Genomic DNA, 12,024 nt, shown 5'->3' with positions numbered 1-12,024 from the left:
GTGTCTGAATCAAAACCAATCGGAGCCAGGAGGAGTGTCTGACAGTGTCATTCACTGCTTGTGATTGGTTTCAGGAGTTTTGCAAAAGCAATACCAGATAAACAACAACCATCAGTGAAAAAATTGCCCATCTCTCCATTCCCAACAGCCTACACGAAGATGACAAGTGAAAAGTCCACTCTCTTCTTCATGATGACTGCAACTTTAACTTAGCCGTAAGACTAAAAGAGTAACCATGAAGTGCTTTTAACAGCTTTTACTGTCCTGAAAACTAAATCTTTTTACATGAGATTTGTTTTTCATAGATACAGTATTTGTTTCATATGGTGTAAAAGTAATTTTGATTTAAAAAAAAATGTCTGTTGAGTTTAATTGATTATATATTGTAGATTAGACTACCAGATTTCAAACCGGCAGTCATTGATGCTGACGCATTCTCATGCTATATCCCAGAAACTGCTCACAGATTACTTTATTTACATTCTAGTTGTAACATTGTAGGAGTGAAGAACCCAGATTATAATCTGTTTTTCAAGATAAACCTCATTCTCAACCGACAGCTATGCAATTTCTATGATAGTGCTATCTTCTGCAAAATTTTAAAATAAGTTCATGATCTATCTCTTGTATTTAATCAGTGTATTCCATCAAAGTGTGTTCCAACCACAATCTTGATGTGAAGAACTTTGTTCTGATAGATGCCAAAACATTTTATAACTGTCTGTAATGTTAATACATGTGGGGCATACCAATTTGCCAGGAGTTTAGGGATTGGGCATCCTGTAACACAGGTTCTTCTCAGCAATGCTGGACTGCTGGGGAAGGGACATGTTTATATGGACAACTTTTACATATCTGCTGAGTTGTTCATGAGTCTACACAAAGAAAAAATATGAGCTTGTGGGAGCTTGTTGGGGGCTGAAATGGTTGGAACTGTAGGGCATCAGTGTTCCAACATCCCTCAAACCCTGCATAAATGTGTAAGCCAGGCCCTGCACAAACCCACCTGTCTCAGTGGTTTAGTTAATCAGCAAAACCAGGGGGGCGAAGACTAGGGTATGAAACTTACATTTGCATACAGACACAGTGGTAGTGTTGAGTCAAATGCAGAGTACAACTACCAGCAGATGTTCACCATTCCCCAGTGGGTTCAGCAGAGCGTCTACAAGCTAAGCAGCCTCTCCACTCTGCCAATCACATTACTTATTCAAATAGATATTTGCACAAGCCATAACATTTATTGTGACCCAAATGTAAATGTAATTTAATAAAGCAGAAACCAGGTATAATCAGGTCTGGCTGATCTGAGATGAGGTTAGGAGATTTTTATCATTTAGTTGCACGTGCTTTAAGTGATGAGAGTATGTGGAAAATGTGTAGCATGATATTATAATCTCAGTAATTCCACGTTTTAGTGTACAAAGGGTTGTTCTGAGGGAGGGACAAATAAGTGGTAATCAGACATGGATATATATATATATATATATATATATATATATATATATATATATATATATATATATATATATGTGTGTGTGTGTGTGTGTGTGTGTGTGTGTGTGTGTGTGTGTGTGTGTGTGTGTGCTTTTATTCTATGCCTTTAATTTTTCTTTATATTAACATTTGTAGCTGTTTTGCTTATATATGTTGGTATCACCCCAGCCGTGTGACCCACAGGTGCTGGGAAATCTCTCAACAACTTTGTTAAGCATTTCTGTGCTGTTTAGGACTATTTCAGAGTGTAATGACAGCAGGTGTTCTCAAGGATCAGTGATCAACGGTCTATTTATAAAACAGAGTCAGTATGAATGTGCTTACATTTATTTATCATTTATTTTTAGATTGATGCAACATTATGTATAAAAACAGAATTACAGAGAACTCAAAAATGTTTGTGGATTGATCAATTTATTGCTATCTAGTACATCAAAGCCAGCATAAGACAAAAGGGTATATTCACACCCATGAATGGTTATGCTAAATGAAGAAAAAGGAAAAAATAAGACTGAGCAGTATGAGTGGGCTGCAGATGAACGCCCTGTTCAATATGCGAGTAATAACCCAGGGACCAGAGGAAGTGAAATTCTACTGAGGGCACTGATCTCTCCCCACTGCTTCACTGACAGTGGTCTGGCCACTCCAAATGGCCTCACGGTGCACTGACAATCCCTTTTCCCACTCCTGCTCAGTGAGAGTGAGCATGCTGTAGGTGCTGTAAGTGCCATGGTCTTCCAGGAGTCTGCTACTGCTGCTCTCCCCATCCCTGCTTCTCCCGTCAACTTTCCAGCTCAGAGACCAGTCTGAAGGGAAGGCCTGGCTGGCCAGGCATACCAGCGTGGCCTTGTGCTCCTGGAACAGCTCAGCGCTTGGATGGGGGCAGAATGGTGAGTTTGGGAGGGGTAGGACCTGGGAAAATGAGATCAACATCAGCACATTTCAAACAAAATTTTCATATAATGTAGAGTCACTGATTTATTTTTATTTAGTTATTTATATACTTTGTACAAAAATGTAAACAAGGCTCACAGTGGTATAATCTACACATTGCATAAATGTTGACATTGTATAGCCTAATTTTTGTAACAGTGAAATATGTGATTATAAATATTGCTGTTCAGTATTGTATAATGTATTATTTATTAACATAACTAATTAGCTAATTATTCAGTTTTTAATCTGGCTACAGGAGAACATTATACAATCAAATAAATACAATGCACAGGGGAAATAAATGTAATCCTAATATAGAAAAATGTTAAATATATATATTAACTGAATGAAATGGAACTAAGGTTTTATCAAGTTATTTGTCGCAGTGCATAAAACTCAATTGCGTGTAACATGCACAATGCAATGTATAAGTAGAATGTATCGGAATTAAGAATGTCATAAAGCAGAAACGTTTTGTGAAGTAATGGACTACAATGGTCTGTCTAGAAGGAAAAACCAATGCTTAAATGAAGAAAGCAGGTGGAATACAAACATTTGTTACGTGAAATATAAGTGACACAGGCTCACGTAAAGCAAATGTGAGGCGAGCTGAATGGTAAATTAGTTTACTGCTAACTCTAAAGGACGATAAATATTCCGAAAAAGTTAATTTTACTTACTTCCAACTTGGAGTCTCGTGCCGCCACCAAACGTATACCACGGCGATACCAATACCGTAACTGGCCGTACAAAAACCTTAGGACGAGCGCTAAATACGGAAAACCTGTCGCAAAAACATCGATTGATCGCAATAACCGAATTATCTTTTGTTTCAACTGCTTACACGCATTTTCAGCGAACAGTATATATTCTATATAGTATAACAATATAGAAATCTACATACTCCATACTTTTTAAAATCTACATACTACGTATATTGTGAGTAAATTTCACACGTCCTCAAAATGACATGTTCACATTACAATGTCAGAAACAATTAGCTACACTAATTTTTACAATTTCTCATGAAATCTGCTGCATCGAAATCGACAGTTTATAATGTACCTGTTCGAATGTTGATCGCTGTTAATCTCCCGGTAATTTGGTTAATGTAGTTAAGAGTTAGGCTAAATTAGGCCTATAGATGAGCGCACAAACATTATTTTTCAGTCCTGAAAAATAACGTTTGTGCGCTCATCTATAGGCCTAATGATGTAGTAATTTTGTAGTATGTAGAGATGTAGTACTTTTATGTTCAACCGCTTCTGTAGACTCCAGGCTAATAAAAAAGTAGATTTAAAGCTAATATGACAAATCAAAAGTAATATGACAAATAGAAAGTAACATCCCTCCTATATACTGTATATTATGGACAAACAGGTTAGTAAGTAACCTTGATCAACAGAAACTTTACTGATCCCCTACTACAATAAATTGATTTATTTAATTCAATTCACATTTATATAGGTTTGTTATTTATAGTATGTTAGTGTATTAATGTTTGTATTCACTTCCAAGAGAGATTATCTCTTAATTTTCTTTACATTTCTTAATCAGGTCTAATTTATGATATCCTCAGATATATTTTGTTAATATCCTTAGCTGCATTGATATCTTTCTTAATTCTTTCATATTGTATCTACTGCCTCTTTCCTTGCTGTAGGCCAGCAGCCACTAGTACCAAAGCCTTTGTAAGCCTCACTGTCCAAATATGATGGAAGGTGTAACAACAGTCAACACTCAGACAGCAAAAGATCCAACTGTGAGAAGGTTTATTGACAACATAAAGCAGGCTACTCAAGCTTGGAACATCAATCACCAAGACAGCAGTTCTTGGTAGGGAGAACGTAATACAGATCGTTGCCAGTCCAGTGCAGGTTCAACAATGGGTAGGCAGAGTCCAGAAGGCACAGGAGGGTCAGGAGGCAGGTGTAGTCTTGAAACAGAGCAGAAATTAAAAACCAGGAGAACAAACAGAAACTGAGTACACTCAATATGCATCACAGGAAGGGCAATACTTCACAAGGCAGGGGGAGGGTGGAGGGTGCAGGGAGGATAGGGATCAAGTCTGTATAATTAGAGTTCAAGTGAACTGGATCTGCTCTGGTGATTGGTCTCATTGGAGAGGGCTGTTCTGTACAGGGGGATCCTTACATAGTTTGGTGTTTTGTTTTGATTTGACCCTTAGTTTGTCAGCCATTTTTTGATTAGTCATTAGATTAGATCCAGTCTCTGTAAAATGTTTCTTAAGGTTACACTCTCACTCAATTTGATTGCTAAAGAAGGCTCCATATGCTTACTTATATCCTTCCTTCAGTACCTACAATAATAATCTCTTTCATTCAATTATATTATATAATCGTAAATTATATTTAGATTGCAGAGAACATGAACAGTGACTTCCTGCAGGTCATCAGATTTGCATAATGGCAGTTCATATGCTGAAGCCACATTGTCTGTATGCTTTACAGTATAATCTGCTTTAGACACTATTGAACATCTAACATTATTGTTTATTGTCCTGCATAGCTTGTTTGCTGGGTATCTTTGCCTTGATGCAATCAATTTCAGTAAGTATTCCCTCAAAAAGTTCATATTATAGTTAGGCTACACAATTAATGATGATATCTTGCACTCCAGCTTGTGTAGGTTGTATTACGTCTCATATATTTTAAAGATACGTAGGCTACCAACACGGGCAATGTCGTGTTCTTGTCCTGTAAATTGAATATGTTCATATGGTTTTTCTTATGACATATTCCTAAACCACGAATCGCATATGTCTCTAATTTCTGGTTATAGGCATAAACAAATCAACATCATTGCTCGAGGTTGAATAACAGTTGAAATTCGTTTCACACTCTACTGAGACGCATACTCTACTGGGTTTCAATCAAGTATTTTTAAAAATATCTATTACACAAAAACACACAAAAATATAATAACAATATAAACTAAACCCAAACAGGAGTATGTCTTCAGGGTGGGCCAAACACAATAAACAAAAATTAGGTTAACTAACGCCAGCTCACACTCTAACTTACCTAAAAAGAAAAGAAAAGAAAATGCAACACACCTAACCTAACTCCTTATTGCAAAAACAAAATATAACAAAAACAAAAGAAACATGGCACCCACCCCTACAACTTCAAACAAAAAAATGAAAAGAACAGTACTGTGTTCATATGTGAATCTCGATACTCCTCTTTTGAAGACTAAACTTTCATTGTCTGTAACAACTCGAAGCTCCTATTCCTGTCTTAAATAGGAAGTTAAACAAGCAAGTTGCTATTCCTCTTTAAGTCATTTACATTGAATGCAGTCCATTTACATTGAATGCAGTCCATTTAACAAATTGTTTTAGAATACACTTTGTCTTCCTGAATCAAATATCTTTCACTTAGTGCTCTGGGTAAGATGGTTTGTTTTTATGTTATGAATTGTACACTGGGTGATTGACACAGGACTGTAATACATACATGTGAGTATAAAAAAAAACTCCAGATGGAGTTGTGTTTAATGTGTGAGTTTAATAGCCTTACTTATGTAAGGGCTATCACAAGTATTCAACAGACAGGAGATTGAAGACATTTTGTTTCCTAATACTGTCTGACTGAGACTTTGATTGATGTGACTGCAGTTGAACATTAACTTAAAAAAATAAGAATGTTCTTAGATGGTAGCACACTGAGTGACTACGTGTGACTAAGGAAGATTCCAAGACGTCTTTGTATTCAAAAGGCACCAACCATAGATTGTACAAATGTGGATTTCTGTACAAAATTAAGTAAAATTTAAAATAAGGCTTGCTTGATCTTACAGTTTTGGTTTTGTATAGTTTATTGTATAATTTCTTGTATTGTCTGTTTATTGACTCAATGACTTTTTGCACTGTTACATATTCTAAAGGTAACAAATGTAATGTTATTTTGGGTCCCTTATTGGGACATTGCTGAATCTTCTGTGAGGGTATGTTTTGGAATGTCCCACCAGGGCTAGAATAGTCTGTCTGCAATGTCAACAATGGCCTAGGAACATCCTACAGCAAACACTGTCAAAAAAAAAAAAAAAAAGGCCTACCAAAATAGGGTACTCCATTGTTTTCTGGGTATTCATATAGGCTATAGTATATCTTTTGCTCTATGCTCCATGTTTAACACCTATTCCAGACCAGTCTCCAGCCAATTCATAACAAACAATTGAGAGAGACTACAAGTGGAATTAGCAAAAACATCTTTATTTATGTATTATGCCTTTCAAAATGGTCGGCAAAAAAATCTCTGAATCCCTGCCAGCATTAGCCTCTAGCAAAAGGGCCTGGCTATTGTAATTTGGCAAATATTAATTAAAAATCAGACTCTGATTTGGGTTCTGCAAAGAATTAAGAAATGTTAGAATATTGTGATCACAATAGAATCAGACATCCACCAACACAGACTTTAAAGTGTTGCAAAGCCTAAATCAAAGCAAGGGCTTTCCTTTCAATCACTGAGTAGTTCAGCTGGATGTTTGACACCCTGATCATCTTTCTGTAACACAACTGCCTCAGCTCCAATGTTGCAGGCATCCACCTGAATCTTAAACAGCTGATTGAACTGTGGAGCGTTCAACACAGGAGCTGAAGTGAGAGGAGTTTTAACAGTCTCAAAAGCAGACTGACAAGCAATGGTCCTAAAAAAACTTGACTTGACCCATTACTTCAATAAATCAGTATGAAGTGCAACTCCTTTTGAAAAGTTTTCACAAAAATTACAATTGCCCTAGTATCCCACCATACTGAGGAAACACATCAAATCCTTTTGGGGGTAGGTGGTGACCTACCATTTGGCCCAGATATGTCACCATTGCCCTGGCAAACTCACTTTTGTCCAAGTTAATGGTAAGAGCATCAGCCAAATGAATAAAAAAACAGATGCATTGTAAATGTTGCTCCCATGTATCACTAAATATTACATCATCTAAATACACAGCACAGACCAACCCTGCTACATGCCGATTCATCAACAACTGAAATGTGGCCATCGCATTATGTAAGTCAAAACTCATAAACTTATAAGAATAAAACCCATCTGGCATAATAAAAACCTCACAAGCACAGTAGCCCTTCAGCAAAAAAAATTGCTCACAAACTTGGCTGGCCCCACCTGATTGACACAGTCTTCTCTACGTGGGAGAGGAAAAGAATTAGACTTGGTAACAGCATTTAATTTGCGGTAATTAGTACAAAATTGAAAGCTACCATCAAAGAGAATTTCCTTTTACATCTGATTGATTCTGATTCTGCATTCATAAACAAAGAATAGAGAATATGTAATTATTTGATGGATTATTTACTGGTGCGTTTATTTACTTTCCTATGTCCTATTGTATCCTTTTGTTACTTGCAGGGGGACTTAAAGTCCTGTATAATGCACATAATTCAAGAGTAGGGCAGAGGCTCTAATGTTTCTGTTCTTTTTTCTAAACGCTTGAGTTGAGGGACAAGTTACGATAGACACTTCGACCTGCCTCCTGTGCTCAGACCATCGCTGGACCAGCGACTGGTATAGTCTGAATGTTATTTGCATTTGTCTGCATACATTGGTAAGACCTTTCTACTCTTCCTCATTCTCTATTTTTTCTTCTCTTCCTCCCACTATTTTCTCCACCTTTTCCTACTCTAGAGCAGTTAGAAACGCAGGCCTCTTAGTTATTATTACTATTAGTTACTTTTTGTGTATATGTGTTCATGTCCAAAAGTCCTGCTGATTTCTGGATGAATATTGACTGGAAAGTCTAAACATGCTGTTTATTTGATGAATGTTGGCTGCTTATGTTGGATGCTTATGGGATAAATATTGACTGGCAGGTGTAATCCTGGATGATTGTTTGTGGGAATGCGTAGCCAGTTGGCATGGCAGGGACATTCCTGCATGGTGTGTTAAAATTCTGCATCCTGCATCCTGTGTCCTGCCTCCATTTCACAGAGTCATTACCAGAGCAGACTGTTCTTCATGTGTTGGAACAGTGCTTCCATCAATGTGGAGAATATGTGAATATATTTATGAATATAAAATGTCCATGAATAAATGAATGTATACCTTTATAGGGACTGCAGTCTTTCTTTGCTTCTTGGCATTATATTCAATATTAATTTTTTTCCCACTCCATAGCACTCTATAGCATAGAGTATACATATAATACATATACATATATACACTCTATAGCTTCAGTATTAATGTTACCAAACATGAAGGGTTTATCTTGAAATTTGCACTTAGAGTGTTCTATCTATCTATCTATCTATCTATCTATCTATCTATCTATCTATCTATCTATCTATCTATCTATCTATCTATCTATCTATCTATCTATTTATAATTGTGCTAGCTTTGTGATTTTTCTGGTTTCAGAATAAGTTATGTATATTTGAAGGAGCGCCATCATATCCACCTGGAGCCATCAATGGCTGATTTTAGTTTTTTGTCATTAGTTCTCTTCAAAATTTGTTTCTTTGGGCAAAACTGTGTAATTTTCAAATACACTGCCTGGCCAAAAAAAGATCACACACTCTAATATTTCGTTGGACCATCTTTAGCTTTGATTATGGCATGCATTTGTTCTTTTCCACAAGCTTCTGCAATATCACAAAATTTATTTCTGTCCAGAGCTGCAATAATTTTTCCCCAAGATCTTGTATTGATGATGGGAGATTTGGACCACTGCACAAAGTCTTTTCCAGCACATCCCAATGATTCTCGATGGGGCTCAGGTCTGCACTCTGTGGTGGCTAATCCATGTGTGAAAATGATGTCTCATGCTCCCTGAACCACTCTTCGCAATTTGAGCCCGATGAATCCTAACATTGTCATCTTGGAATATGCCCGTGCCATCAGGGAAGAAAAAATCCATTTCTGGAATAACCTGGTCGTTCAGTATATTCAGGCAGTCAGGTATTCAAAGAACCTGGGATGAAAAAAGTGTACAATACTTTACAATACTTGTCTTTAAAAAACAAAACAAAAAAGCATACAACGCTCAAACGCGACACTTTTAGATATCTGACGGTCAGACACACCCCACTGTACAGCTGCAGGCTAATCACGTGATCATAGAAACCGACGATAATCCAAGGTAAATTATAATTATGAATGTTTTTTGGGGGGAAGGGGTCCACTCCTTTCGCATGGAGCCCCCCCCGCACACACACAGACACACACAAATAAAATAAAAATTAAATCCGCCTCTGCCCGTAAGCGCTTTGAATTGACCATATTTACTCCAGATTCGTCAGATATTGTGGAGGCGGAGCCTGCTGGGAGGGGTCTGCGAAGAAAACGTTAACTGCCCCATACACAGCTAGAAAAATAGTCAATAGACTAGTTTCAGAGAAAACTACAGCGACTCAAAGCAGTAAATTGATACAGGAATTAAAGTCGAAAGCAAGAAAACTGAAAAATTGAACAAAGGTTCTGCATACTGCCCCGGCTGAGAACTCAGTATCGGAACAACTTCTGCCACCCAACCAACAACATCCAAACGCTGTTACCTTCCACTTCAGGACAACAGCTACTCTCAACCCCAGCTTTATGGCATTCCGTACGGTGAGCCTATTCCTCAAGGTCTGGTTCCAGTAGTTGCGCAACCACCCGTCTACACGCCTCTTACCCAACCTTTTCCAGATTATTTGTGGTATTCTGCTTTCATCATGTCGCTGCTGTTTACCGCTGGGTATCTTTGCCTTGATGCAATCAATTTCAGTAAGTATTCCCTCAAAAAGTTCATATTATAGTTAGGCTACACAATTAATGACGATATCTTGCACTCCAGCTTGTGTAGGTTGTATTACGTCTCATATATTTTAAAGACACGTAGGCTACCAACACGGGCAATGTCGTGTTCTTGTACTGTAAATTGAATATGTTCATATGGTTTTTCTTATGACATATTCCTAAACCACGAATCGCATATGTCTCTAATTTCTGGTTATAGGCATAAACAAATCAACATCATTGCTCGAGGTTGAATAACAGTTGAAATTCGTTTCACACTCTACTGAGACGCATACTCTACTGGGTTTCAATCAAGTATTTTTAAAAATATCTATTACACAAAAACACACAAAAATATAATAACAATATAAACTAAACCCAAACAGGAGTATGTCTTCAGGGTGGGCCAAACACAATAAACAAAAATTAGGTTAACTAACGCCAGCTCACACTCTAACTTACCTAAAAAGAAAAGAAAAGAAAATGCAACACACCTAACCTAACTCCTTATTGCAAAAACAAAATATAACAAAAACAAAAGAAACATGGCACCCACCCCTACAACTTCAAACAAAAAAATGAAAAGAACAGTACTGTGTTCATATGTGAATCTCGATACTCCTCTTTTGAAGACTAAACTTTCATTGTCTGTAACAATTCGAAGCTCCTATTCCTGTCTTAAATAGGAAGTTAAACAAGCAAGTTGCTATTCCTCTTTAAGTCATTTACATTGAATGCAGTCCATTTACATTGAATGCAGTCGCATTTAATAAACTTATATCAATAAGAAAACTTATAATGCACTGTTTCAGGAATAAAAAAAAAAACTAAACTTGCCAATGCCACATCCTCCACATCATGTCAGACCCAAGTTGCTGCTAGCTCTGTTCTTTCCCCAGCACAAGCTGAAGCAGCTCAGAGCTTGAACACTTCCTCACCACCACAGGCAGTTTTGAAAGCTTTTCCAAAGCACACATATGGCCATACAGCCCGATTTATTCTTAAGTATGCATTTGAAGACACACGCACATTTTTTTTTAATTTACTTACCTCATATTTTGATTTAAACCAGTATCATTAGCTCTGCTGTCATCATTTACCATCAGGGCCAGCTGCAATCCTTTTCTCTGATGTTCTGATGTGATGTAGCATTAGCCTCACTGCTAGCAGTAATATTTCACTAAATTATCTTAGCAGTTCTCATCTTGACGATCCAGCATTTTATTTTTATTTATAGTGTAACATTTTATTTGAGCCTATTTTTACCTTTTATTTAATTTAATATTATGACCATCCCCTGAGATTATAGGGACAGAATTTCAATTTTATTAACTACCAGCATATTTCACTGGGTAATTCTGGTTACTGTTACTGTCTGACTGAGACTTTGATTGATGTGACTGCAGTTGAACATTAACTTAAAAAAATAAGAATGTTCTTAGATGGTAGCACACTGAGTGACTACGTGTGACTAAGGAAGATTCCAAGACGTCTTTGTATTCAAAAGGCACCAACCATAGATTGTACAAATGTGGATTTCTGTACAAAATTAAGTAAAATTTAAAATAAGGCTTGCTTGATCTTAGTTTTGGTTTTGTTAGGAAAGAACTGTATACAATCTATAAGCAAAGTGCTGAATTGAAAAAAATATATATATTAAAAGTAGCATTAAATGGTTTTAACAAGTAATTTAATAAAATGCCACTTATTAGTTTTCAATATACATAGATTTCAAACCACCATTCTTTTCATCAGAGAATATTTATTTTCTGTCTTTTTTTTTTCAATCAAATAACTCCCTCTCAGGATTTCAATTCATATTCCTTCAAATGTATTTTTACTT

General features: G+C 36.7%; 1 pseudogene; it reads right to left on the bottom strand.

Moving 5' to 3' along the window:
- Positions 1–1,805: 1,805 nt before the first annotated feature.
- On the bottom strand, positions 1,806–3,339 carry LOC113568776 (annotated as a pseudogene).
- Between the last annotated feature and the right edge of the window lie 8,685 nt (positions 3,340–12,024).

The sequence above is a fragment of the Electrophorus electricus genome, chromosome 5, assembly GCF_013358815.1.
Source record: "Electrophorus electricus isolate fEleEle1 chromosome 5, fEleEle1.pri, whole genome shotgun sequence".
NCBI classification, from domain to species: domain Eukaryota; kingdom Metazoa; phylum Chordata; class Actinopteri; order Gymnotiformes; family Gymnotidae; genus Electrophorus; species Electrophorus electricus.
The sequence above is the reverse complement of the archived record's forward strand: the minus strand, read 5'-3'. Positions and strand labels throughout refer to the sequence as shown.